Source organism: Canis lupus, chromosome 37, assembly GCF_003254725.2.
Source record: "Canis lupus dingo isolate Sandy chromosome 37, ASM325472v2, whole genome shotgun sequence".
In the NCBI taxonomy this organism is placed as follows: domain Eukaryota; kingdom Metazoa; phylum Chordata; class Mammalia; order Carnivora; family Canidae; genus Canis; species Canis lupus.
This window is the reverse complement of record NC_064279.1, coordinates 16,370,852-16,398,046: the sequence shown is the minus strand read 5'-3', so window position 1 is coordinate 16,398,046 and position 27,195 is coordinate 16,370,852. Positions and strand designations below refer to the sequence as shown.

At 41.2% G+C, this 27,195-nt stretch overlaps 1 long non-coding RNA gene across 1 annotated transcript in view; it reads right to left on the bottom strand.

The window, feature by feature from the left end:
• The window catches only part of LOC112656475 (uncharacterized), a 69,161-nt gene that overhangs the window by 20,395 nt on the left and 21,571 nt on the right, over positions 1-27,195 (bottom strand). Inside the window, exons 3-4 of the long non-coding RNA XR_003134328.3 lie at positions 27,083-27,186; positions 17,958-18,200 (exon numbers count right to left, since the gene is read on the bottom strand). This is a non-coding gene — a long non-coding RNA (uncharacterized LOC112656475). The remainder of the gene's footprint in view (positions 1-17,957; positions 18,201-27,082; positions 27,187-27,195) is intronic.

The window sequence follows — 27,195 nt, the reverse complement described above, 5'->3', positions numbered from 1 at the left end:
AGCATCCAAACCACCAAGGGACAGAATGGAACAGAAAAGGTGAAGGGAAGGCAGATTCTTGGCTTTCTCTTCTCGAGCTGGAGTGTCCACTTGTCCTTGGACATCAGAACGCAAGGTTCTCAGGACTTTGGCCTCTAGGACTTACACGAGGCCCACCCCTACCCACTATGCAGTTTACAGGACTTCAGACAGACTGAATTATACCACTGGTTTTCCTGGTTCTCAGGCTTGCAGAGGTCAGATCGTGGGACTTCTCAACCTTCAGTCATGTAAGCCAACTCCTATAATTCCTAAAATTCCTACAATGTATGTACTATGATATATACACATATAGTATATGATATGCATATATTATATATACATTATATCCAATTGGTTCTGTTTCTCTGGACAATCCAAATGTAGGCCATTTCTTCACATAAAAATCTTCTATTATAGGGAGAATATAAACCACGCTTAAAAGAATAGTAAGTCTTTTGCTTCTTCTATTTCTTTTCCTTCCTTTCTTCCTAAAAAATCTGGTCTTAAAATCACAAGGTATAGCAAAATAGAGTTATGTGTCTGTGGTAGTAGGGGGTTGAGTGAGGACCCACAATGGTCCAGTGTGGGATTCTAGAGTCTGAGCAGAGGGAACAGGTACCCCATCAGAGGGACAGCCTGGTGCCAGTGTCAGAACCCCAGTGGAGTGGGTTGTCCCAGGGGCTGTATGAAAGGCTGGTGGCCTGGTACAGTGGGGGTGAAGGTCCTAGCCTGAGTAGGGTGAGGAGGTAGGGTTACCCAATTTAGCCAAGGAAAAAAAAAAAGCTAACAAAGCAAAACATGACACCCAGTTAAGTTTCAATTTCAGATAAACAGTGAATGATTTTTTTAGTATAAATATGTCTCAAACCTTGCATGAATTATTTGTAGTTTTTCTGAAATTCACATTTAACTGGACACCCTATATTTTATCTGACAATATTGTGAGGAGGACACCAACACAGAGGGTGGCCTGGTATGGGGTGTTAGCTCAAGTGGGGGTGAGGAAGGCATCCATGAGGAAGGTGGGAAGTGGCCCAAAATGGGGGAAGAAGCTCAGAGCTGGAGCCAAGAAAGGAGGGCCTTGGCATGGGTGATGGGGCAGAGAGGAGCTATGAGGTTCCTAGGGCTGCTGTAACAAATGACCACAGATCCAGTGGCTCAAAACAAGAGAAATCTATTCTCCCACTGACTCGAAGGGCAGAAGTCTGAAAGCAAGATGTCTGCAGGGCAGTGCCACCTCCAAAGGCCCTAGGACAGAGTCCTTCCTTGCGTCTTCCAGCTTCAGGTGGCTATAGGCATCTCTTAGCTTGTGCTGCGGCAGAGCTCCAATCTCTGCCTCTGTCTCTAGGTGGCCTTCCCCTCTTCTCCCTGTGTGTCTCTCCCCTGTGTGCTTCTTTTATAAAGACAGCAATCACTGGATTTAGGGCTTACTCATATCCCAAGATGATCTTATCTACAAAGCCCCTCTTTCCAAATAAAGTCACATTCACAGTTTCCAGGGCTTACGATGTGGACAAATCTTTTGGTGGTGGGTAGGGGGACCATTCAACCCAGGACAATAACATATAGGGAACTGATCATATAAGCAAACATTTTTTAACATTTTATTTATTTATTCATAAGAGACACACACACACAGAGAGGCAGAGACATAGGCAGAGGGAGAAGCAGTCTCCCCACAGAGAGCCTGATGCAGGACTTGATCCCAGGACCCTGGGATCATGACCTGAGCCAAAGGCAGACCCTCAACCACTGAGCCACCCAGGTGCCCCCAAATAAGCAAATGCTTTAAAGATAATGCAAGCCTGGTTTTTCCTACAGGAGAACACTATGAGAAGACATTGAACTGGAATTAGGTATATCAGTGTTAATTGATGGTTTTTAAGTATATAGGTAAGGATAGAAATAATTCTAGATGTAAATGCCTGTGTGTGTGTGTGTGTGTTTGTGTGTTCGTGCTGTTTACCGGCAGTGACATGCCAATAGCAGGGAGTAGTATATCTAGTGCCCAGATCTTGGCTTTTAAATACCATTTCCTACTAAAGGGAATCAGCTTTCCTTGGAGAGATAGTTGATTCCAGGGCTGGTTAGAAGGGAAGTACAAGGGACGCCTGGGTGGCTCAGTGGTTGAGCGCGTCTGCCTTTGGCTCAGGGCGTGATCCTGGAGACCCGGGATCGAGTCCTATGTTGGGCTCCCTGCAGGGAGCCTGCTTCTCCCTCTGCCTGTGTCTCTGCCTCTCTCTCTGACTCTCATGAATAAATAAATAAAATTAAAAAAAGAAGGGAAGTACAAAACAAGCCTAGAATATTTTGCTCTACCAGAAAACAAAAAGTTACTCAAAGAATAAAGGTGACATGTCAAAGGACACAAAGCCAGCTGAACAGGCCCCCGACTGCCAAATCAAGGACAATTTGAGCATCAACATAAATGATGATATCAGTGGAGTATAATCCAATGAATAAAACAAGAATCTACAGGACCATGCTGATGTACAAGGATGAATAATTAAACTGAACGTTTAATAAGAAATGGGATTTTCTCATGCTTTTAAAGGACAATCCCACAAAATATTTGCCAGTTACAAAGGGGAAGAGAGTAATTTTACAATGAAAAAGCCTGGCAGATGCTTAACCAAATGATCAAAGTGAACATCATCAGTAATGAGACAAAGTTAAATCATGTACCACCCAGTAGGATGCAAAGAGAACTCAGCATCAATTGAGGGTCATTCTACAAAATAACAGACTTGTACTCTTCTGTAGTGTCAAGCCCAGGAGATCAAGAAAAGGCTGAATCAATGTTCCAGTATGGAGGCCGCTGAACAAAGCAACCAAATGTAATACCAGATTTTGAACTGGATGCTTCTGCTCTAATGGGAGCAGTGGTACAGTGGGTCAAAGCTGAATGAGCACCGAGTATTATGAAGTGGTAGTGGTGTATCAACGTTAATGTCTGGAGTTTGGTTGTTATTTTATGGTCATGTGGGAGAGTGTTCTTAGGAAAACAGAGAAATATTTAGGAGTGACGTGGTATCAGTTTGATGACTCTCTCAAAGGATTAGGGAACATAAAATTTTTTGAGCTGCACTTCCAACTTTCCTGTGATTGTTTCAAAATTTAAATCTATTATTATTTCAAAATTTCAAAAATGAAAAACTATAGTTGGACAGGCCAAGATTTATGTTCATATATGTCCACTGCAGCATTATTTATAGTATCAGAAAACTAAGAACAATGAAAATGTGTAGCAATTTATAGAGAACGATCTCTGCTGTGTTTAAAAAATAGAAAAAAAGAGGGGCACCTGGGTGGCTCAGTCGGTTAAGCGTCCTCTTGATTTTGGCTCAGGATATGGTCTCAAGGTCATGAAACTGAGCCCCACGTCAGTATCTGTGTTCAGAGTGGGATCTGCTTGAGATTCTCTCTCTCTCTCTTTGCTCTTTCCCCCCAACCCTGCTCACACTGTCTCTTAAAAAAAAAAAAAAAGTAGAAAATATATATATATATATATATTTTTTTTTTAGAAAAAAATATTAGAAACATTTGAGGGGGTGTCAGGGTGGCTTCAGTTAATTAAGGGTCCATTTCTTTATTTTTGGCTCAGGTCATGATCTCAGGGTTCTGAGATTGAGCCCTATGTAGGGCTGTGTGTGCTCAGTGTGGAGTCTGCTTGAGATCCTCCCCCTCTCCCTCTCCTTCTCCCCTGCCCTCACTCAAATCCATTCTCTCTCCTTCTCTTTCTCTAAAATAAATAAATAAAATCTTTTTTAAAAAAGTATTTAAAGGGATACCTGGGTGGCTTAGTGGCTGAGCATCTGCCTTTGGCTCAGGGCATGATCCCAGGTGCAGGGATCGAGTCCCACATCGGGCTCCCTGCAAGGAACTTACTTCTCCCTCTACCTATGTCCCTGTGTTTCTCATGAATAAAGTATTTTTAAAAAGTATTTTTTTAAAAAGATTTTTACTTATTTATTTATGAGAGATACACAGAGAGAGGCGGAGACACAGGCAGAGGGAGAAGCAAGCTCCATGCAGGGAGCCTGACGTGGGACTTGATCCTGGGACTTCAGGATCACGCCCTGAGCCGAAGGCAGATGCTCAACTGCTAAGCCACCCAGGCATTCCTGAAAAAAGTATTTTAAAAACTTTTTAAAATAAAAATATATGAAAATATTAAGATTATGTGTACCTATAAGGAAGGACTGTGGCTCCTTTATTTTCCTTTGCAGAGGCATGTATGATATGCAGAAAGACTAGTAAAGTTCATGAGGACAAAACAGTTGCATTTAATCATAAGCTAAACAGATATGAGGGAAGTGACTAGATGAAATAATCTAAGGCAAACAGAATTTAACAATACAGTGAAATGGCATCACATATGACTTTAATTTCTGACAAGTCAACTGTGCACATTCAAATTGTATTTTTCACACAACCTAGGCCTGAAACGCAAGCCAACATCTTCATCTGTCCCCTAACAATAGAAACAGTGATGGGGATCCCTGGGTGGCACAGTGGTTTAGCGCCTGCCTTTGGCCCAGGGCGCGATCCTGGAGACCCGGGATCGAATCCCATGTCGGGCTCCCGGTGCATGGAGCCTGCTTCTCCCTCTGCCTGTGTCTCTGCCTCTCTCTCTCTCTGACTATCACAAATTAAAAAAAAAAAAAAAAAAAATAGAAACAGTGATGGACTCCGGCAAGAAAAGCTGGCTGTGCTGGACTTATTAAGAAATGGTAAAAAAAAAAAAAATATATATATATATACCAATGCTGACGATTACTACACCCTAGACAATTCAAGGGATTTTCCAGAGTAACTGTCATAAGCAGACATAATTTTCATTTGACCTGCTGTGTAAAACAACCTTTGTCTAACCGGTGGCTTTAGTCTTGATTTTAGGGTAAATTTTAACATTTAATTCCTTCCAGGATCTTAACTAAATAGTCTGAATTTGTTTTTAAGTTGAGATATAATTCATGTTGCATAAAGTGTACCTTTTTAGGGTATAAATTTGTTTTAATGATGAGTTTCACATGGCAAAAGAGAACTATGGAGCAAAGAGAAAAATCTTGTTTTAAGTCATTCTACGGATTTTGAAACCTGAAAAGATTTCAAAAAATCTACGGATTTTAAAACCTGAAAAGTAAATTCAGGTTTTAATATTTGGAAAGGAAAGTGATCAGACTGTGTCAGTGGGGAAAGGTCTGACCGGTCCCTTCATTAACATGGTAGGGACCCTTCTGACCCCTGCGACCCCAAGCCACAGTAAAGTACGCAAAATTCATCTTTAGTGCCCCCACCCCTCTCTCTTTGGTCTTAACAACTCCTCACTTACTTCCCTTTTGCCCTGCCTCTGGACACACTGTCTTTCCCCAGTTAGAATCCACCTTGGGGTGAGGAGGAAAGTGCAATCACAGGTAGGGCCGGAGCGTCATCTTGTCATTGGTGTTGTTTTCCATGTTTTCCAACCATCAGTTGGAAAAACTGGGGAGTCCCTGTGTTTGAGGCACTGTGTGGAGCTGTGGGGATTCACACTCCCCCTGGCTACCATTTCTCCAAAGTACATCTCTGCCTGTCCTGCTCACCCCGTTCAGGCCACTTTGTGGTCTTCCCAATGCCAGAGGCAGCCCGGTGTCCAGAAAGGCCACAGTCTAGGCAGTGGGTAGGACTGGCTGGAACTCTGCTTTACAGTTTGCCACATGTGAGATGTGGCCAATTGTGCAATCTCTCTAAGCTTCTCTTTCTTCCTGGTAAAATGGTTCTAAGAGTCATTCCAGCTTCCTAAAGACATTGTGAACATATTTTAAGGATGTTTTAACATTACTTATCTTTTGTATTGGTCTCCTGTTGTTGCTAAAACAAATTACTATGAGCTTAGTGGCCTAAAACAATACAGCATTGTTATTGCACAGTTCTGAAAGTTAGAAGTCTAACACAGGTCTCACTGGGGAAGGACCATGGTGTTGGCAGGGCTGTATTCCTTCTGGAAGCTCTAGAAAATAATGCATTTCCTTGCCTTGTCCAGCTTCTAGAGGTTACTTACATTCCTTGGCTCATGGACCCTACCTCCCATCTCTCCAAGCTCTGCTTCCATGGTCACATCTCCTTCTTTAACTCTCTTGCCTGGCTCTTGTAGATAAGGACCCTTATGATTGCATTGGGTCCACCCTGATAATCTAGGAAAATTGCTCCATCTCAAAATCTTTAATCTACTCACACATGCAGAGCTCCATTTGCCATGTACGGTGACATATTCACAGACTTGGGGATTAGAATATGGACATCTGGGGTGGGTGCGTTATTCTACCTACCACACTTTCCCTTCCCTCCCACATATGCTAACACCCAAGTATCCCTCAACCAGGCCCAAACCTCTCTTTCCTGCTTGAGTTCTCTTAGATCTCCTACTCATGCCTCTGCACTTCCAGCCATCACCTTCTCTTTGTCTTCTAGTCCAAATCCCACCTATTCCATGAGTCCCATCTAATTATGAGTGCTTTGGTGTCACCTTCCCAAGCTATCCAACCCACAAACATCACTTCCTAAGTCCCACTGCATGGAGTAGCTGCATCACTCATTTGACAAACCCTCTGCTTTTTTGTTGTTGTTGTTGTTGTTGTTGTTGTTGTTGTTGTTCCCTCTACCTTCTTATCGTATATTCATGGCATGTAGGTGTTGCAAAAATGTTGAATGATTAAATGAACCTCCAACACTAGATCCATAACCAAATTGAGAGCCATGTCTTTTTTTTTTTCAGCCTTATTGAGATACAATTGACATATAACATTGTGTTAGTTTAAGGTCAGTAATGGTATGATATAGGTGTATATTGCAAAATGATCACCATAATAAGGTTAATTAACACATCCTTCACCTCCCATAATTACTATTAGTGTGCATGTATCTATGTGAGAATATTTAAGATCTACTCTTTTAGCAGTTTACAAGTACACAATACAGTATTAACTATAATCATTAGATCATACATTAGATTCCCAGAATTTATTTATCTTATGACTGGAAATTTGTACTCTCTGACCAGCATCTTCCCATTTCTCCCAACCTCCAGCCCCGGCAACCACCAGTCTACTTTAAGAGCCATGTCTTAGGCTACTTTCCAATCCAGCACTGGAGAGCAGTGGAGTGGACATAAATGGCAATGATGAAAGGATGAAGAATGTCCAGGAGCCCCAAGGAGGAAGAGTTCTTAGAGTCCTCTCTGCTTTTTTAGTTTGGAGCAACACCAACTTACCCTCTGCAAAAACATACCTAGGGCATATCTTTTTTCTCTTTTAGTTGGTGTCAATGATAACCTCTAGTAACAATTTTGCCTCAACCCTTCCTACCCAACTTCTTATGCTCTCTGGACTTGATACCCATGCATATGGTCTCAATAGAAGCTCTTGCAGAAATACTTGTAGCCACTCTGAGAAGTGCTCTGGAGGCCACCACAGCCTGCGGAGGGTACAGTAGAAGGGAGAAGTAAGAAGACTCCTTAAAAAATAAATAAATAGGGATCCCTGGGTGGCGCAGCGGTTTAGCGCCTGCCTTTGGCCCAGGGCGCGATCCTGGAGACCCGGGATCGAATCCCACATCGGGCTCTCGGTGCATGGAGCCTGCTTCTCCCTCTGCCTATGTCTCTGCCTCTCTCTCTCTGTGACTATCATAAATAAATAAAAATTTTTTAAAAAATCTCTTTAAAAATAAATAAATAAATAAAGAGATAAATAAATAAATAAAAATTAAAAAAAAAAAAAAAAGAAGACTCCTTAAACCCTCTCAATCTACTGCAGGATGACATTCTTCAAAATGTGTGGCCTTCGGGACGTCTGGGTGGCTCAGCGGTTTAGTGTCTGCCTTCACGCTCTGGGCTTGATCCCAGAGTCCTGGGATTGAGTCTCACATCAGGCTCCCTGCATGGAGCCTGCTTCTACCTCTGCCTGTGTCTTTGCCTCTCTCTCTCTGTCTCTCATAAATAAATAAATAAAATCTTTAAAAAAATGTGTGGCCTTCCTTAGTGTGCACACTACTCGTATAATATTTACCAGCCAACTTATTTTTCATTTAAGGCTTTTGGAGAGGGGGCTTACTAATCTTGCATCTATTATTCTCTCTTACCCCTACAAGATGGATATCATGTTTTTTCTAGATACTGAGGATCACTTCCTGTGTTTTTACTTTGCTATTTATATGTTGAAAAATAACTTTAAGAGAGATTTTTCATCATCAGCTGATAGCATTCATTGGGCAATTATTCCAGTCAATGAAAGGGATAAAGAGATTTCTGGGTTACTTTTGGCCTTATGATTCTAACCACAAGGCTTAAGTTCACATCAATATGCACATCACAAAATGCTACTTGTCTCACATTTTTGACAGATGAGCTGAAACCTTTTTAATATAATTCAGCAACTTAATTCAGGATTCAACATTTCAACTTTAATAAATTAAAGTTCATTTAATACTGGAACTTTGCTGGGCTTTTGTGGAATAATTAGATGAATAAAGGACAGTGCTGGCCATCCAAGGAAGATAACACAGGGACACAGAAAACTGTACATGAACTATTTCAGGCATCCCTTCTGACTCACCACTGTTGGTGCACTGGGCCTTAGACCAAGAAACATTAAACCCAAGATTTAAGTGGGGAAAAAAAGTCCTTTCAACTACTTACTGGGAGAACAACCCAAACTATAGATTTCTCAGGTTTTAAGTAACATTACAAAGAATCTTTAACAATTGTAACTTTGCTTTTCTAGCAGTGTAAAACTTTTTTGTGTGTTTATAGTTACAGTGCTGTTTCTGTGACTGGGTTTTACAGTTGGGCAGAGATGTGGAGTTTTGCTTGTGTTCAACTGTGGAGGATGAATGTGCAATGCTCCCCCTCCCTTTAAGGAAAAAAAAATCAGGAAGGAACTTAAATACAAGGCTTTTCCTCCCATTTTACATTCAAACATGTCTTACAGGAAATGAACAAATAGTGATTCTCAAATATAACATTGTGCTTCTATGTGCTGTAGCACAAAAAGAGCTTTACAGGAATTTCATGTGTTCCGGAAGTTGAGTTTTTAAGGACAAACGTGGAACTTGGATTGTCACTTCCTGTAGTGCAGAAATGCCAAATTCTTGAGTCCAACATGTAAGATCTCCAAAATCTCATCCCAACTCACTTCCAGCCTCCTATGTGTGTCCTTCCTCCAGGAACCCCACAATGTTCTCATAAAAATAAAAACTAAAAATTACTTAATAGCTTTGAAATAAAATTTGAACATAGTTTTTTGAAAAGGGCAAGAAGTTCTTTCAGAATCAAAGATTCATACCTTTAAATACTTTCACTAATAAGAAAAAAAAGAGATGGAAGTTCCAGTCAACGTAGGAAATCATAACAAGATAGAGCTGTCCCATGGGCCACAAATAATTACTTCTAAAAACAATGGAAAAAAGAAAAAAAGCATTAAAAAGCTAGAATTACCTTTAAAAATGGAAAGTAACCGGGAATCCCTGGGTTGCTCAGCGGTTTGGTGCCTGCCTTCCACCCAGGGTGTGATCCTGGAGACCCGGATTGAGTCCCACATCCGGCTCCCTGCATGGAGCCTGCTTCTCCCTCTGCCTGTGTCTCTGCCTCATTCTCTCTCGTGTATTTCATGAATAAATAAATAAAATCTTTAAAAAAAAAAAAAAGAAAGTAACCTACAAAAAGAAAATAAAAATCATTGTAATGGGAGATCTAAAAAATGACATATTAGTGTATATCATACTCCCGTAAATTATCCTCAAATTTAATACAAATGCTAATAAAAATTCCAGTGTGATTTATTTTTTATTATTTATTTTTTAAAGATTTTATTTGTTTATTAATGAGAGACACAGAGAGAGGCAGAGACATAGACATAGGCAGAGGGAGGAGAAGCAGGCTCCATGCAATGTGCCTGATGTGGAACTTGATCCCAGGACTTCGGGATCATGCTCTGAGCCGAAGGCAGATGCTAAACCACAGAGCCACCCAGGTGTCCCAAGTGATTTTTTTAAATTAGAAAAATGAAGTAAAGCTTATTGAAAAAAAACTAAATAGATAAGAACTAAAACACTTTTTGAAAAAAGAAAGAATAGGGATCCCTGGGTGGCGCAGCGGTTTAGCGCCTGCCTTTGGCCCAGGGCACGATCCTGGAGACCCGGGATCGAATCCCACGTCGGGCTCCCGGTGCATGGAGCCTGCTTCTCCCTCTGCCTGTGTCTCTGCCTCTCTCTCTCTCTCTCTGTGTGCCTATCATAAATAAAAAAAAAAAAAAAAGAAAGAAAGAATAATGCAGGTGGGACTAATTCTACCTACTATTAAAATGTATAAAAGCTGCAATAATTAAACAGAATGTTATTAGAAGGTGACTAGAGAAGTAAATTAATAGAACAGAAGAGATAGGTCAGAAATAAATCCTATTATAAGGAGCGACAATGAGAAAAGATTTTTCAATAAATGATATTGAGAAAAATCTTAGCTCTTCAAGAAGAAATTCTCCGTCTCATGCTTTATAATCAAATGTGTCTCAAGTGGAATTTGAAAACTAAAGATTCATTCAGTGCCTCGGTGTCTCAGTTGGTTAATCGTCTGACTTTTTCTCTCAGCTCAGGTCTTGATCTTAGGTCATGAGTTCAATAAATAAATAAATAAATAAATAAATAAATAAATATTCAAATAAAGTAGTAAGGTCTTCAGACAAAGTGGATAAAGTATTTATCCAATGTCAGGAAGAGAGAATTCTTTCAGGTTAGAAGTATGAAGAGGAATCACAAGAGGAATGAAGCGATATTTGATCACTTTGCATGTTAAAATATAAGCAGTAGTAAGCAACCCATGTCCAGTTAAGGCTGCAGAGCCTCATGCTCTGATAAAATGTCCCCTTCTACTTCAGTCACCAAACCGTTACACGTAGCAATAATAAATAAGATATAAAAAGGGAAAATAAAAATGATAAAATTTGGTTCAAAAAGCATAAAAAGAAATACCTCCATGGAATAGAAACAAACAAAAATACCACCATGAAGAGAACAGAACTGCAGCTGGACACTGGCCTCGCATCTGCACACCCAAGGCTTCAGCTCCCAAAGTTCATGAAGACAGTGTACAGACTCAAACAGATCTTCGAGGACACAGCCCAGGGCTGGAGCTCCCTCTTGTCACATGAAACTAAAAAAAAGTTTGCTCATACATTGTTTAGAGTTATGGATTCATAGAAAGCTACAAATGTTGGGAAGTAGGAATTCAGACAAGCTGAGAAGGAATTGGTGCTGAGAAGGAATCGGTGACATCTACGATACCAAAGTTAAGTCAGGAACGCCAAAATACTACTGTGTACCCTGTTTTGAACTGGAGGCCCCAAGGTGCTAGACAAAATGAAACACTTCTCTATTAAAAATGAGCCTCTTGCAAAATAAAATTCCAAAGCCATATTAAAATATCTAACATAAGAAAGAGTATGAGTCCCATTTCCCCACTCAAGATAAAATTAATTTTTTGTAATTATTGGACAAAGAATTGAAAATAAACGTGCTGATGAGATCAAAGAGATACATGAAGATAACCTTTCAAATAAAAGACAACACAAAAGTATGAAGCAAAAAAATCGCTGAAACAAGAATGAAACAAGAAACAAATGGATCTGAAAAAGAAACAAACAGGAATATAAAATGCAAACATTAAAATTAAAAGATCAATTGAAAGAATGGATATTACGCTTGAAACTTTCAGAAGAATTACTACATTGGAAAAGAAAAATTCACCCAGTTCCTGGCCAAAGAAAAGAAAAATAGGAGAGAACAATTAAGGGGAATTGAGGATATATTGCCAAGGATTCCTGAAGAAGAAAATGAAGAGAAAGAGTTGAAATCCTCAAACTAAAAGTGTATTGTACATACCTAAATAAATAAATAAATAAGAAAAGGAAAAAAAGAGAAAAAATTAAATAATTGCAGGATGAGTTCAAAACGTCAAGAACAATGAGAAAATCTTTATTGTGTTTTAAAGATTTTATTTATTCATTCATGAGAGACACACAGAGAGAGGCAGAGACACAGGCAGAGGGAGAAGCAGGCTCCATGCAGGGAGCCCGACATGGGACTCAATCCCAGGACTCTGGAATCATGCCCTGAGTCGAAGGCAGGCCCTAAACCGCTGAGCCACCCAGGCGACCCAACAATGAAAAAATCTTAGGTCCTCCTAGATGAAAGACTTCCAATCAGATAACACACACTAAAAAACCAATGAAGTAATATCTTCAAGGAATTGAGGGAAAATAGACGTCTACACTGCTAAACTCTTGCCATGTGTATGCAAAAATGAAACCACTTTCAAACAGTAAACCATAGACCAAGAGTTTAGCCACCTATAGACTGGGTTTAGACTCATCCAGTATGGCACTGGCACGCACAAAGAGACTGCTGCTTATGGCTAGTGTCTCTTCTGGTTGATGACTACCCACGCTATTCTAGGATGTAATATGTTTAATAGACCCCTGACCACTTCCTTCCTGGTTAGTAAATACTGTTGCCCCAAACACTCAGGTTTGCTTCTGCCATCTTAGGCCTCCCTTGGGACCCTGACCAGACTGATCCATAATTTTACAACTAAAGAGTTAACAGCTGTCACAGTAGGGGATCTCCCAAGATCCTGCTTCTACCCAGGGGGAAGATCTCATTCTGATTGGTCAACTCCTTTTGACTGCAGGGTCTTGGCTGTTAAATATTTTAAATTTTTTTTTTTTTTTTTAATTTATGATAGTCACAGAGAGAGAGAGAGAGAGAGAGGCAGAGACATAGGCAGAGGGAGAAGCAGGCTCCATTCCCCGGGAGCCCGACATGGGATTCGATCCTGGGTCTCCAGGATCGCACCCTGGGCCAAAGGCAGGCACTAAACCACTGCGCCACCCAGGGTTCCCATTGGCTGTTAAATATTTTAGATAATACCTTTACAACAGGTCCTCTATGAAAGCTAGCAAAGCATATACTTTGCCAAGAGAAAAAGTGACCCAGATAGAAGGTCTGTAAACAGGAAATAGATTTTAGCAAACGAATTGATAACTTAAGACAGAAAATTTATTTACCAATTGATTGTAGAAAGGATTAGGTTGTGTTAATGTGGTAGTGGGGAAAAAAGAAGGAAAGTAAATGGATAGTAAATAGTTCCTGGTGGGAGAGCCTTAAAAAATATCCATGTTTATTGGAACCCCTGTGTTCTGTTGGTGGGAATATAAAATGGTGCAGCCGCTTTAAAAAACACTATGGCAGTTTCTCAAAAAATTAAAAATAGAATTACCATATGATCCAGCAATCCCTCTTCTTGGTGTATATCCAAAAGAACTGAAGCAGGATCTTGAAGAGCTATTTGCACGCCCATGTTCATAGCAGCATTATTCACAAGAGCCAAGAAGTAGAAGCAACCCAAATGTCCATCCATCCATGGATGAATGGGTAAATGAAATGTATATACTTCCACATGGAATGATGTTCAGCCTTTAAAAAGAAGAAAATCCTGGGGCACCCGGGTGGCTCAGTCGTTAAGCATCCCAACTCTTGATTTCTGTGCAGGTCATGATCTCAGGGTTATGAGATGGAGCCTCACATCAGGCTCCACACCTTGCTTAGGATTTTCTCTCTCCCTCTCCCCCTGCCCCTCCCACCCTCTCTCTCTTTCTCAAAAGAAAAAAAAAAGGAAATCCTGTCATGTTCTACAACATGGATCAACTGAGGACATTATGCTAAGTGAAATAAGCCAATCACAAAAGACAAAACTTGTATGATTCCATTTATATGAGATTAAGATTCTACGTTTATGAGTCAAATGCATAAAAACAGAAAGTGGAATGGTGGTTGTCAGGGGCTAGGGGGCAGGGGGAAATGGGGAATTGGTATTTAATAGAGTTTCAGTTTTGTAAGATGAAGAAGTTCTAGAGATCCATCACACAACAAAGTGAATAAATATACTTAACATTACTGAACTCTGTACTTAAAAATAGCTAACATGGTAAATTTTATGTTATATAAAATTTTTTTTATACAAAAAAAACAAAAAAACAAAATAGGGACGCCTGGGTGCCTCAGGGGTTGAGCGTCTGCCTTTGGCCCAGGCCATGATCCCAGAGTTCTGGGATCAAGTCCCACGTTGGGCTCCTTGCGAGGAGCCTGCTTCTCTCTCTGCCTATGTCTCTACCTTCTCTCTGTGTCTCTCATGAATAAATAAATGAATAAATAAAATCTTAAAAAAAATAACCAAGCAATTCTAACATAATACTTCTGTGGGGGCAGGTGAGGAGGGTAGGCGGTAGATATTTTTAAAAATTTCCCAGGTGATTTTTAATGTGCTGCTAAGGTGAAAACCACTGAATTATGCCTAAAACAAAATCATATGAAATTTAAAAGAAAAAAAAAGAAAGAAAATGGGAGAGTGGAGAGATAAAAGACAAATAGAGAAATAGAGGAAATACTATTTTTAAAAGGTAGTACAGCAGTTATCATATTAGATAAAATATAGAACATGAAGCAAAAATCTTTGAATAACCTGGGAGGCCATATCAAGATCTAGGGGAAAATCACATACCATCATGAGTGTTATGTACCCAACAACATAGTCACTACATATGCGAGGCAGAAACTCACAGAATGATAGGAGACAGTTACAAATGTAAAATCATGGTAGGAAATGTTCAACACTTTCTTCAAAAACTATCAGATCAAGGAGACAAAAAACTTGAGCAAGGATAAAGAATATTTAGGAAGTAAAACTAACAAGGTCGATCTAGTTGGGATCCTGCAAGTGGTAAACAGAGACTGTTTCTTCTTTTCAAAAGCAGATGAAATCATTATAAAAACTGACAACGTACAAGGTCACCAAGCTGAGACAAAAGAGTCCAATGCCTAGCCAACTGAGCCACCCAGGTCCCCCTTCCATGTTTTTTGACTCTGTAATTCCATTTCTGAAGATCTGGCATATGGACATGATCCTAAATCTATTAAAAACTCCATGAGGTTCAAAGCCATGTTATTTATAAGATTTATTTATTTTTATTTTTATTTATTTTTTCACGATAGACATAGAAAGAGAGAGAGAGAGAGGGAGAGACACAGGCAAAGGAAGAAGCAGGCTCCATGCAGGGAGCCCGATGTGGGACTCAATCCCGGGACTCCAGGATCGCGCCCTGGGCCAAAGGCAGGTGCTAAATCGCTGAGCCACCCAGGGATCCCCTATTTATAAGATTTAGAAACAAATTAAATATACAAATATCAGGAAAATAATCCCATAAATTATGACACATCCTCTAGAAATATTTTGTAGCCACTACAATTTTGCTTACAAAGGTTAGGGAATAGGGCAGCCTGGGTGGCTCAGTGGTTTAGCATGGCCTCCGGCCCAGGCTGTGATCCTGGAGACCCGGGATCAAGTCCCACGTCGGGCTCCCTGCATGGAGCCTACTTCTCTCTCTGCCTGTGTCTCTGTCTGTCTGTCTCTCTCTCTCTCTGTCTCTCATGAATAAAAAGTATAAAATCTTTAAACAAAACAAAGGTTAGGGAATAACAGAGGAAATGCTCACAACAGCATGTCAAGTGAAAAGACCATATTCAAAACTATTCATTATGATTATTAATATTTGTAAGACAAAGCTTGGCAGAAACTACAATGTTAACCACAATGTTAAACCTGATTATTTTTTGGATGATGGGTCGCCTTTTTTCTATTAATCTTATTTTCCTGTTGTTCTTTGTGTTTATATTACGTTAATAATAACCTTTACACAAGCTGCTTTAATGTTCCTGCATTTTTCCCAGGTCATGAGTGATTGGCAGATTGTTAAATATGATATAAACTGTACACTTTCTCCCCTTGGGAGGTGCCCCCTAGAACCTTAACAAAACAAAGACTCCTTCTTTGGTCCCACAGCCTTCTCGTGTTGGTAGACCACAGTGGAAGACTGGCGTGGAGGGAGACTCAGCTCCTCAACTGGCTGCTTGTGACAGCCTGAGCCTCAACCCTCGATCTGCAATGGACATAATCTCCCCGCTTCAGAACTGGGACAGGAGAGGGGAGACAGGCTAGCAAGTGCGCTTAGGTGGAAAACAGTTATGGAATCTTTAAACTCTACTGTACAGATCGGCTCCCCTGTGATGAAATGTGAAATTTAAATAGTTCAAATAATTTAGAACAAAGCAGCAAGTTGAAGGATCCTGGGAGGATTTTAATTACTGCAAGACTACTGAGTCCCTTCAAAGAGATTCCCTCTCTAAAAAGACATTAAGCCTAATTCTAAGGGTGTAAATTTAATACTGATTGAGGCCACACAGAAAAGTAAGATTATAAAGGAGAGATGAGTAATTTAAACAAAAATTTATCATCAAAAGCATCTTTTTTTAAATAAAAATATTTTGGCGGGCGCAGGGGGGGCACCTGGGGTGTTTGCCTTCAGCTCAGGTCATGATCCCAGAGTCCTGGAATCAAGCCCCAAAATCAGGCTCCCTGCTCAGCGAGGTGTCTGCTTCTCCCTCTACCTCTCTCTCTCTGTGTTCTTTCTCTCTCTCTCTCAAATAAATAAACTCTTTATAAATAAATAAAAATAAAAATATTTTGGCCTATCCTCTTTTTACTAACACACATTCACAGACACTTTCCCAAAGAGAGACAACATCTCCCAGACAAGAAATTGTATTTTGCAAGCATTTGAATGAGAACACGTGTCCAAATCAAACATTTGTTTTGTCCTAATGATTGAAATAGGTTCTTGTTTTATAAAGGTGGATTTGATCCTCCTACCAAATAAAGTACGTTTTGATTATTACAATGTTTGCCAAGGTAGCTACAGTCAGAAAGAACATGTACTGAATTCAGCCTTCCTCTCTGCCTCCCTTCCTTCCTTTCTTCTTTCCCATCTTTGGTCTCTCCTTGATTTACAATCTCAAATGTCCAAAAGGGCAGGCGAGTAATGGACACGAACAAAGGTGGTGGATATCAGCGTAGCAAGTGTGGGGACAATGGTGAGCCAGAGAGCACTGACTCCATGTGAAGTGGGAAGTCACTGGTCAGCAAGAGCCACCAGGCACCTTGCAGGAGCGCAGGCCCAGTGCTGGGAGATCGTCATATTTTTGCAATAAGCTAGACCTCTAGATATTCATATGAACCCTATGAGATTTGGAAATGGCTGCAACTAATTCAAATATTTGTCCAAACTGAGCAGGCCAACAGCAAACGGCCAGTCTGCAGTTTCTGATTTGTCCTGTTTGAGCTTAACAGTCTCTTCTAAATCATATGATTATTATACGGATTAACACTTAACAAAAGCTGGGCAGCCCGGTGGCTGAGCAGTTTAGCTCTGCTTTCAGACCAGGGTGTGATCCTGGAGACCGGGGATCGAGTCCCAAGTCGGGCTCCCTGCATGGAGCCTGCTTCTCCCTCTGCCAGTGTCTCTGCTTCTCTCTCTCTGTGTGTCTCTCATGAATAAATAAATAAAATCTTTTTTTTTTTAATAAATAAAATCTTTAAAAAAATACTTAATGAAAGCTATATTCATTAAGTGCTTACTTTGTGCTAGGCAGTGTTTGAAGTGCTCTACAGGTATTCATTCTTTCCTGACAGCAACTCTATAATGAAGGTACCTTGTAACCCCATTTTATAGATAAGAAGTTGAGATATAGAAAAGAACAGAGGAGATGAGGGACATTAGCCACATTTGGGACACAAGACTGTGTTACAGGAATACAAGGTAGTCCTAGAATTCTAATGGGGGAGAAGAGGATTGTCTTGAAGCATGTGAGGGAAAAGTTGAACAAGAGTATTCTGAAGACCAGAGAGTCTAGATGTGTTCCAGGTATCTTACTGTGTAGCAAGTCACCTCAAAACTCAGTGGATTAAAACAACAATGTATTGTTATCTATCATGGTTTGGGGGTTGATGGACTCACCTGAGAAGTTCTCATTGGGGTCACCCACACAGTTGTAGTCAGATAGCTTCTGAGATCAGCATCATGTGAAGGATTCTTCACTCCCAGGTTAGCTGCCTGGGCCAGGATGGCAAGGAGAGCTGGGTGCTGTTTGGGCATGATTCTCCACAGCATCTCTCCAGGTGGTTAGCTTTGGCTTCCTCACAACATGGTGGCCTCAGGACAGCTGGACTTAAATGGTGGTTCAGGGCTCTAGGAGTGCATCTGCCAAGAGACAAGTGGAAGCGGCCAATCTATGAAGACCTAGGCATTGACACTGACACGGTCACTTCCATTTATTCTTTAAATTGCCCACGTTGAAGGAAAGAGGCATAGACTCTGCCTCCTAATGGGAGGGCTGACAAAACATGAGTAGCCATCTTTAATCTGCCAAAGAATGGCACAGCCAAATGGATAGTCTCTATTCTTCTAGTGGAGAGGTTACCATTGGGATGAGTTCCTGGAAACTTCTGTCCTTATTCTGCCTGAGAGTGTGATCTTATCCAGGCCAAGGGTGGGCAGGCCCCCTTGATCATCATCCAACCAAGGGTGTGCAATGGTAGAGCAGTAGTCCCCCAAAGGAAAATCAATGTGTTGTCACCACAAAAAAAAAGGGTGAGTGGATGCTACCGAGGTGAAAAACAAAGTTCACCTCAAGCATTTATTGTTGGTTTTAAATCTTTTTGTCCAATGTGAGCATCTTCACACAAACCCATGGCCCTCCCCCCAGCCCATTTACACTCATACTTATTCTCCATGTCCCTCTGTTTTATTCAAATAACAAATGTCAACTTGCAGCAACACTAGGCAGGTATAAGCAAGGCTCTGCGGGGGGGATCAAAAATGAGTCAGACCTGGAGCTTGTCCTTGAGCTGTTCACTCTCTAGTAAAGGGAAGAGAGAGAAATAACAATAACATCTGAGAAGACAGGGGAAAGTGCCATAAGAGGCATAGATAAAGTGCTCTGGAAATTCAGAGAGAGAGAGAGAGAGATTACTTCCAGCTGCACCCTTAATCACATACTGTCTCACCACATCTCTTGTATTGTTGTCTTGTCTGGTTATTAAATCCTATATTATTGAACAACAGCAAACCAGTGATGCTGAATAATTCATGGAACTACTCCCTTCTCTGCCTCCAGAGCATCAGCTCCTCCAGGCAGGGCCGAAGAACTGATAGGCATATGGCAGGGGCCAAGATCTATGGACTGAAGAATACCGGCTCCAACAGAAGAGAACATCGATAAACTACTATCTGAACAAAGCCTATAACGGGCCCATAAATATAGACCTTTGTCAGCTTACTAATATTTCTTCAATGCATTAAAAAAAATAAGAAACTCAAAGATTGCTTTTCTCCATGGCCCCCTACTTTTATTTTCCTGGTAGGAGGACACGTCCTTCTATTGGGATCACTTTCCAATTACTGACGTCACAGGCGGGTGTGTTCTTCCACCTTGGCTATGCGGAAATGTCAAATAAAGGTGATGGACTGTAATAGTAAAACACACCCCGGTGATGGCTCTAGAAGGAACTTCTACATATAGCAATCTCAGATTTCTTCATGGGAGGTTCTTTTGTGTGTGTAGCATCAAAGTGTTGCCTTTTGGCATCACGTCCAAGTCTTTCTGGAAAAATGTACTACGTTATCTTTTTTGTTTCTTATTTTTAAGTGACAGATGGTTAGGAAATATCTTCTTCACTCTTATAATTATTTTCCCCAGTTTTTCTCCATTAAACAGCAATTACCCTCATGCATAATCTTTCTAAGTAGTTATTTTCTAGCTCCTGAAGAGAATAATCACAGTGAATGGCATTCATCTTATGTACTTCATGCTTTTTCTCAGCATGAAACTTCTATTGACTATAATTTGTACCACAGTAACTAACATAGACACTCAAACATGCTTGGTTGTTAATTTTTTTTAAGTGGACCAAGTTTTCAGATGAAATACTCCTTGGTTTTACAAAGGGTAGTTTTCCTGGATTCTCTCCAAAAGCACCTTCAAAGAAAATTAGATCTATGACTGCTGTGCTTTAAATATTTTCCAAGGGAGATGTGGAGTGAAAACATACCCCCCCGCCCCCCGGGTTAGATCACCTCACATTTGTACTGTGCTAATAAGCATTTTACAAAGCATGCAAACGATCTCCTTTACAGAGAAGGAAAACCCCTTTTGGATTTACTTCTTGGTGCTAGCAATATTGAAAAATGATTTAATTTACACCATAAAAAAAAACTTTAGATAGATTTGACAATTCAACATATAAAGCAAGTCATAGCGAAGTAGCAGAAAACAGAAACTAGTAGTTATGATATCTTTAGAGGAATTATACTTTCTCTAAGCTTGGAAGCAGGAAATGAAATATCAAAGGACAAAAACAAGAGATTTGATGATTTGTAAATTAAATATGATTTTTTTTACATTTTTAAAATTTAAATTCAATTTGCCAACATATTAAATATGATTTTAACAAGCAACATTATTTTACCAAAGGTCCTTCATGATTAATCTAGAAGAAATTATTCTTGGTCTTTGGCATTCAGGAGTGTCCACATCTCGTAAGTAATTCCAAAAGTCAACGACATAAAGACCTCTGTTGGGGATCCCTGGATGGCTCAGTGGTTTAGCGCCTGCCTTTGTCCCAGGGCATAATCCTGGAGATCTGGGATCGAGTCCTGCATCGGGCTCCCTGCATGGAGCCTACTTCTCCCTCTGCCTCTCTCTCTCTATGTCTCTCATGAATAAATAAATAAAATCTTAAAAAGAAAAAAAAAAGACCTGTGTTATTTTGTTGAGTCAAAATCTGAATTGTAAAACAAAAACAAACAACAACAACAACAAAAAACATCTGAATTGTCCCGGACAGAGCCCCTCACTTGAAGGGATCCCATCTGACCCCCGCACCCGACTTCCAGGGTGGCCTCATCCTGTCGCCCACTGAGTGCGACACCCTCCGCGTCCAGAAATCACATGTTAATGCATTTGTACCAAGGAAAACATCCACCACACAGGTTTTTCTCCAATGTGGGGATTCAAAAAGGCTTCACCCAGGATGCATTTCTGGAGGATGATATAAGTGCTGGGAAATTCCACAGGACGCAGATAAAAGACAGATAAATGGAAAGTCACTGAATTTCTAGAGAGGTTGCCAGAATCAGGACTCTCTTTACTCAGCCTTAGGAGAACTGCAACTCTGAATACGAAGGACAGTGTTCAAGAGAATCGGTGCTCCTGCTGATAAAAGAAGAGAGAAGGAAGAAAAGAAAGCAGCCAGGGGAGCGGGGTGGGGAGAGGACCCTGGTCAGAGCCCCACGGGGCAGTGGCCCCCGCACCGGAGTCCTCCTGACTCAGCCCATCTCGGGGGCAGGAGCAGCCGCACTCCCCGCTGGCGACACTCAGCTGCCCAGGCCGCGGTGGCCTCAGTCACACACCCCAGGCAGGACGACCCGGTTCCCAGCCCCGCCCGCATTCCTTCCTGCTGTCACATCTCCTTCCTCTTTCTCTCGGAGCTTGTCACACCCTCCGCAAACCCTTGGAAGGCCCTCCAGCTGGTCTCCCCGGGTTCCAGACTGTTCCATCACTATCCACGAAACACTTTCCCCAGAGGCCGCTCCCCAAAATGCGTGTGACCGGGTCGCTCCCAGCTTTAAAACGCTTCAGGGAATGGCCCGCTGCCTTCAAGAGAGGGTTCCCGATTCTTTCTTTTTTATTGTGGAAAAAAAAACAACTACAAAAAACCCCCACATAACGTGAAATTTGCCATCTTCATCATTTGCAGGTGTACGATAGTTTAGTGTTAACCGTATTCACACTGTGCAGTGAGCTCTAGAAATTGTTCCCCTTGCAAAATTGAAATCATACCCATGCGACAGCTCCCCTCTCCCGCCTCCCCCAGGCCCCTGGCAACCACCATTCTACTTTCTATTTCTGGGAGTCTGACAACTTTAGATACCTCACAGAAGTGGAATCATGCAGTGTCTGTCCTCTGGCTACTGGCATATCTCACTTAGCAGAATGTCCTCACTGTTCCTCCATGTGGTAGCACGTGTCAGACTTTCCTTTCTTTTAAGGCCGAACAACATTCCAGTGCATGTGTTTACCACACCTGGTCTAGCCATTCACCCACGGACGCACGTTGGGGTTGTTCCCACCTCTGGGCTATTGTGACCCATGCTGCTGTGAGCACAGGTATACAGAGATCTCTTCAAGACTCGGCTTTCAATTTTTGTGGACAAATATCAAGAAGTGGGGTTCCAAAAAAAAAAAAAAAAGAAGTGGGGTTGCTGGATCATATGGTAATTGCATTTTTAACTTTTTGAGGAATTGCCAGACTGTTCTCCTTAATGGCTGCTCTATTTTACATTCCCACCAACAGGGCACAAAGGTTGTAATTTTTCCACCTCCTCACCAACGTTTCTATCATTATTATTATCTTATTGTAGTGGTCATCCCTTGGTGATGATTGAAATTGAGCATCTTTTCATGTTTGTTGCCCATTTGTATGTCTTCTCTGGAGAAATGTCTATTCGAGTCCTTTGCCCATTCTTTAGTTGGGTTTTTTAAAAGTTTTCCTGTTGTTGAATTGTTGTTCCTAATTCCTTTTTTTTTTATTTTTATGATTTTATTTATTTATTCATGAGAGACAGAGAGAGAGAGAGAGAGAGAGAGAGGCAGATACACAAGCAGGCTCCATGCAGGGAGCCCGACGTGGGACTCAATCCCAGGTCTCCAGGATCAGGCCCTGGGCTGAAGGCGGCGCTAAACCGCTGAGCTACCCGGGCTGCCCCTGTTCCTAATTCTTAAGCATGGTCTATATCCTTTATGATCTAGTTGTAAGCCTCATTTCCCTCCTCTCTGTACCTCAGATACTTCTTTATGGCAGCTCATTTCCATGAGCTCCTTAATGAAGGAGCCATTGGTATTGAGCTCATCATGTGTTGTTCCTGCCAGGGAGCTCCCCTCCCAACCTCCAACATATCTTGACTACTGGAGCACAGTCTACTTCTGCCAGAAAGAAAAATCCCTTGATGGAATTGTCATTGGGAGGCTTTGTCTCACCGTGTTCTGAAGCCCACTATTCCCTCCAAGCACCAGTCAGAACCAATATCTCATTTAATATCCAAACTCTGATAACAAGCAAGGAGAGTTGCACGTCGTCTGTATCATTAAATATTTTCTGATGAGGGCAACCCGGGTGGCTCAGCGGTTTAGTGCCGCCTTCCGCCCAGGGTGTGATCCTGGAGACCTGGGATTGAGTCTCACGTCGGACTCCCTGCATGGAGCCTGCTTCTCCCTCTGCCTGTGTCTCTGCCTCTCTCTCTCTCTCTCTCTCTCTGTCTCTCATGAATAAATAAAATCAAATAAATAAATAAATAAATAAATAAATAAATAAATAAATAAATATTTTCTGGTGAAAAGGAGGGGAGAAGGAGGAAAATCTGGCAAGCAGGTGAGCAACCCAGGGCAGAGGAAAACATATAACTAGGCTTTTCCTCTGTACCCCTCTTTGACTCCCTATGCTGCCCACTTCCCATAGGACAGCTCCAAGGACCTGGTGACACGGTGTGTCACACTCAGGTCCCACCTGAACCCTTATCTCATCTTCCCCAAGCTGAAATGGGTTAGTCCTCACAAAGGGTACCCTCTGCTTCCCGCTGCAGTGTTCCAAATGGGAGTTTAGATCCAGGGATGATGATCCAGTGCAATCTGGCCAATACACTGTCACGTCTTGGCTTAGTGAGTAAAGTACCATTTCTGAAGCATCTCCTCAGAGCCAGCCAACATGCAAAGGCCTTTGGGTTTGTTAGCACATTTCAACCCCTTTTCAATCCTTTGAGAAGATTTATTAGCCTCACCTTTCTAATGAGGGAAATGAGACCCAAGCCAGGATGTTAGCCAAGTGGTTTTTTTTTTTTTTTTATTTTAGATTTCATTTATTTGAGTGAGAGAGCACAGGCAGGAGGAGGGAGGAAGAACAGAGGGAGAGGGTGAAGCAGACTCCCCACTGAGCAAGGAGCCTGACACAACACAACCCAACACAACCCAACACAACCCTCGGGCTCGATCCCAAGACCCTGGGATCATGACGTGAGCAGAAGGCAGATGCTTAACTGACTGAGCCACCTAGGCGCCCCCTAGCCAAGTTTCCTCGATGCTAAGGCCTTGCTCTCATTATTATATCATGACGCCTCAAGGTCAGGGTCTTTTTAGATTTACAATAGACATGGCCTGTTGTTTTGATAATTGTGTATTAGGTGTGTGTGGTTCACAGCCATAGAATCTTCTAAGCCTGCAAGATATCTTAGAGAACATCTAGTCTAATCCCCTCACTTTACAAACAAGGAAGCTGACAACCTGACATGACTTAATAACTGTATAGTGAATAGAATGATATAATCATGCTCTGTAGAGATTTTTTTTCTATTTGATTTTTAAGTGTTCTTTGGAATTTGAAAGCAGTACAAGTTCAGTGCTGAAGAACTGTAAATGAGAAATTTTAAACATCCATAATTCATATTCCAATTGCCCTAACACTTATTGATAAACATGGTTTTAGTCTTGGCTCATTGGTGCCTCATGTTAGGCCTTCGGAAACAGATGTATCTATTAGGCAATTGACTATATATTTGTATATATACACATGTACATATGTAATTAGTTGATATTATATTCTTTAAAAATATGGTATTCTTATTGAATATTATGAATATTCTTATTTTATTAAGATTCTTTATAACTTTTCTTTTTTTTTTTTTAATTTTTTATTTATTTATGATAGTCACAGAGAGAGAGAGAGAGAGAGGAGGAGACACAGGCAGAGGGAGAAGCAGGCTCCATGCACCAGGAGCCCGATGTGGGATTCGATCCCGGGTCTCCAGGATCGCGCCCTGGGCCAAAGGCAGGCGCCAAACAGCTGCGCCACCCAGGGATCCCTATAACTTTTCTTAAATGATGGAAACAATTTTACCATAATCATAAAAATAAAACTTTCTCAGTGGGGATAGACTTTTTTTTTAAAGATTTTATTTATTTATTCATGAGAGACAGAGAGAGAGAGAGAGAGAGAGGCAGAGATACAGGCAGAGGGAGAAGCAGGCTCCATGCAGGGAGCCCAACATAAGACTCGATCCCAGGACTCTGGGATCACACCCTGGGCGGAAGGCAGGCGCTAAACCACTGAGCCACCCAGACATCCTGGGGATAGATTTTTTAAAAATATAATTCCAAAGTAAACACTATCTATTATCCCATTACCAAGAGATAACCACCATTAACACTTTTTGCTGTGGGGAATGTTTTTTGCTCTGTTTGTGTGTGTGTATATATAATTGAGACAAATGGAACAGATGTTTTTAAACTGTTGATACATTTTTCCAGATTGCTTTCCAGAAAGTCTGTGATTATTTAAATCAGCACCATCAATTTTTTTAGCACCATCAATTAATGAGAATGTTCTCCTCACGATATGCTCACCAACTTTAGATACTTTGTTTTTTAATTTTTTGTTAATTTTATCATGGGAAAAATGGTTATGAATGTGAACTTATTAAAAAATATTGATTGTGAAAATTATTGCTTATAATTATTTTATGAAGCAAATGAGGTTATGTATATAATATTAAGAGCTCTGTGTAACTAAACTCTAGCTTATATCATGCCTATTTAGACTATTTTAAACCAAGGTAACAATGGCTTAAAAACAATCTTGCAAAATTGCATTATGTTAATTGGAAATTGACAGAATAAGTACCAGGTAAAGTAGGTCTAAGTGCTTCAAGTAAGAGTTCTATAGAAGAGATGAAGGCAGAACCTCTCTGTAAATCTATTCGTTTGTCTCATTCCTACCTCGTTCCGAAACAGGGAGATGCGACGTGCAGGATTGTGGGAACAAGGAGACCCCGCTCGCAATCAGAATTTCTGAAATGTTCTACTTGGGTATAGTTTACAGCCATGGCAGCTGGGAGGGATATACATCAAAGTCACAATCAGAAAAGGTTTTCGGGACACCTGGGTGGCTCAGCGGTTGAGCATCTGCCTTTGGTTGAGGTCGGAATCCTGGGGTCCTGGGATCGAGTCCAACATCAGGCTCCTTGTGGGGAGCCTGCTTCTCCCTCTGCCCGTGTCTCTGCCTCTCTCTGTGTCTCTCATGAATAAATAACATCTTAAAAAAAAAAAAAGTTCTCAGGCCCAGTTACTACTTTCCTAAGGCTCCCCAATGTTATTGTATATGCCTCTCCTGTCCCTTTGCACCCAAATATTTTTAAACAAATCTTTATGCCCATTAAATTTCCAGTACGATTTACATGCCAGCGTGACCCTGATGCCCTGAGGACCGCTGTCTGCTGGGGATGAAGGGAATCACATTCACGGGCTGTGCAGTGATCAGTATCCGTATGGAGGAGAGGAAAACTCTCGAAAGGCCTGATGTATAAGGAAAGCCACTTTAGGTTTCTAAGTTCTCACGTGGGTTCGAATAAAACTCTCTTTCTTACTTTCAGAGATTCTAAAAAGTTTGTCCATTTTGGGTCAACAGTATTCAGAGTTTGCAGCCCTAGAGAGGCCTCCTGCCCCGCCCTGGGTTGGGGGGCACTGCTGGTTTGTGATGTCAGTGTGTAAAGCTACCCTCAGCGTCTCTAGATAACTATGTGAGATAATCCTGGGAGAAGGTGCAAGAGTGAAATGGAAATGTTTGGACTGTATTTTGTACGTATCCAGACACGTGAGAACAGACACAAACTTCTGAAATCGATCACAGCCTGTGATGTCATATGATGCTGTCATTAGTGTTACCATCTGAAAAATGAAATCCCTTCATAGTGAATGTATTGTCTGCTCTGTGACTGTTACTTGTTAGTGATTAATGCTGTCATTGTTCGGGCCACTTTGTGTTAAAAATGCACGATAATCATGATAAAGGAAGCATAGAATTCCAGCTCTTTGTTCTGACATTCAGGGCCTTACATGACAATGACCCAATGAAACTTTTAAGCTTGGTCTCTCTCCTATGCAAATCTTTGTTCCAGGAAAACTAGTTACTCAACATTCCCTCTCTCCCTCCATGCTTCCTTAGCGACAGTCACTCCATCTAGAATGCCCCACTTACCAACACGTGGTCTGGCAGTTCAGTCAATTGAGGATCGTCTCAAATGCCACCGCCTCTGTGACATTTCTCTCCTGCGAACTTTCTTCTCTACTCTGGCAAAGGTCCTTTGAAGA